The sequence below is a fragment of the Belonocnema kinseyi genome, chromosome 4, assembly GCF_010883055.1.
Source record: "Belonocnema kinseyi isolate 2016_QV_RU_SX_M_011 chromosome 4, B_treatae_v1, whole genome shotgun sequence".
Taxonomy (NCBI): Eukaryota; Metazoa; Arthropoda; class Insecta; order Hymenoptera; family Cynipidae; genus Belonocnema; species Belonocnema kinseyi.
Window position 1 is genome coordinate 64,150,056 of NC_046660.1, and position 2,857 is coordinate 64,152,912.

Genomic DNA, 2,857 nt, shown 5'->3' on the forward strand with positions numbered 1-2,857 from the left:
CATATTGGGCCAGTGCCCGGTTACAACTTACAAGGGAGTAATAATTCGCTGCTTATAATTACTAACATCCTAATCAACATTTCTATCCAAAAATTTTTAAATTAAATACTGGTTACAATTCTGAAAACTACAAAAATAGACCAAAGGCTCTTATTTTTAAAGCATTTATCGTTCTCCAGCTGAGATGCCCTGTAAAATTTCAAAGTATTTTATTTCAGTGGATTCAACTGGAGCAACTTCCTATAACATTTTTTTGTTAGTCTCTCCTCTCATATTTCTAATAGTCTTACCCACCATCTTAAAACCCTAGTTACGCACTGGTGCTCCATCTCTAATCTATTTGTTTCTAGTCGTACCATCTTGTTTGTTGTATTAAAAGGCAGATTCAATACCGATTTATAATACCTTGTTCGAGCTACTTCTATGTCTTCAAAATATCTCAAAGACCAGATTTCTGATCCATAAAGCAAGGCCGCTTAGCATACAGAATTGAGCAAATGATTTGCTGTTACCAATGATCTTGGTTTCGCTCTTAATAATATGCTTCTAGAAGTTCCTGAGGCTACGTTTGCTTTTGATAGTTGCCGCTCGACATTTTCTCTAAATGTACCAGTATTTTTAAATATTTGACCTAGGTAACAATATGACTTGACGACCTCAACCTCTGCGTTTTCGAAAGTGAATTGACAAAACTTAACATTATTGGTACTCTTATGGAATGCCACAATCTTTGTTTTTGCTGCATTCACCTCAAGATAATTCAATCTACATTATTTCTGTAATATATTTAATTTATCTTCAGCATCCACATGAGAATCCGCCAAAATGACAATATCGTCTGCGAAAGCCAGCAGTAGTATCTCTAAAGTTCCCCCCAATCCCACACCTGTCACCCCGTGTTTAGAATTTAATATAAACTGATAATAGTCCGAATCAATTTACTATTTAAACCTAGACTGTCTAGTTTCTTCCAGAGTTTCATGTGATTCACGGAAGAGAAAGCCTTTTTAAAGTGAACAAAAATTGCAAAAAGGGTTATGCTGTTTTTATTTATTATGGTTTAAACCGCTATATTTAATATGAAAATATTGTCTGCACAACACTGACCTTTTCTAAATCCCGCTTTTCCATCAGGAATTAAGTTATTATTTTCAGCGAATCGCTGGAGTCGGTCTGCTAATATGTGACCGAAGATTTTTGTTATATTATTTAGGAGCGAGATTGAACGGTAGTTATTAAGATCACTTCTATTCCCCTTTTTGTGAATTAAAATCGATTTTATTTTTCCCCAATCGTTAGGCATATTTTCACATTTTTGAATTTTATTATAAATTTTCGTCATGTAAAGCACAACGTTTGCAGACAAGTTCTTATAGAATTCACTACTCAACCCATCACGACCTGGACTTTTGCCATTTTTTAGCGCTCCCAGACTTTCAATTACTTCTTCAAGCGTCATCTACCCATCTAGTTCCAGAAATTCCTTCCATTTTTCAATTGTTAATTTTTCTGTAACTGTCCTTGGGGCATCGGTTTCATAATACCTCTCCCAATCCCTATGGTAATTGGAGATTTCAAAAATTCCTTTTTTAGATGTTTTTTTGTTGTCATCCAGAAGTCCTTGAGTTTTTAACGTTAGCCAGCGCTTCCATGTCTTTCTCGCTGATTTGCTTTTTCTTTTTCCTTAATAATTTTTTATGCACAGCCTTTGCTTCCGATTATTCTTCTAGAAATGTTCTCACAAAGCTCTCCCCTTTAGCTTGCCTTAACTTTTTATTTAGATTTGATTTTGATTCTTTATATTGTTCGTCTTGCCATTCCTTGTTTTTTAATTGATTATTTTTTACACCTATCAGTGTAAACATCTTGTATTTGTATTCCTTTTCTTGAACAATTATTTGTGTTTTTACTTTAATTGACCATCAAATGATTTTTAAGCTTCAATTATATTATACTAGGTAAATGGTCTGAATGAAAAATATTTCAAATTATCATGGAGTCCTGAAAGAATCGCAAACATGCAAAATTGATCCAAATCAAATCTATGACACTTTTTCCCTTACCCCTAATAAATGTCAATTCAGCTGGCGAGTCCCCTGGTGATCTACCATTTAACAACAAAAATCCCGCTCATTCCGAGACACCTGTCAAAAGCCTTCCTCCACAAATCGTCATAGGATCTCTGCTTTTTCTGTGCCAAATTAAAAAAGTTTGTTCTATAATCGAATAGTCTACCTGATTTATTAATCCAACACTTGAGTTAAAATCCCCTCCAATAATACAAGGTACAGAACTTTCAGTAATCGAAAGGTCATACATAGTATCTGAGAATACCAGCATGAGGTATTCAGCATCGAGTTTTGGTTTCGAATACATAACCCCCAATTATCCCCACATGTTCGTGATTTCAAATTTTTTTAACAATTTAATATTCTTTTTAATACAGAAGATAATACCTCCACTGGCTCTGCCTATGCTTTGATCCTTCTCTGCTGGGCTATGTATTGCTAGGTACTCCTCTAAGAATATTGGGTTTTGTTGCATTATTGTTGATAACCAAGTATCGGAGACTCCTATTATATCATATCCAAGAATGAATTTTTGTTGTATCTGGTCCAAGTCGTAAATACTATTGAGACCGCTTGCATTTCAAAAAAATAATTTAATCCTATGATTGTAAGATTTCCTTTCTGGACTTAATTTCTGCTGTTTCTGAATGTTCTAGTGTACTATTTCTTCGATGAAAGGACTTACTCCCATTATTCTTATAACTTGGAGTCCGGCTAATAAATTGGGTCATTTTGTTTCTCATTGACTTATCTTTTTTCTTGAGATAATTTCGTTTTGGTTTCAATGT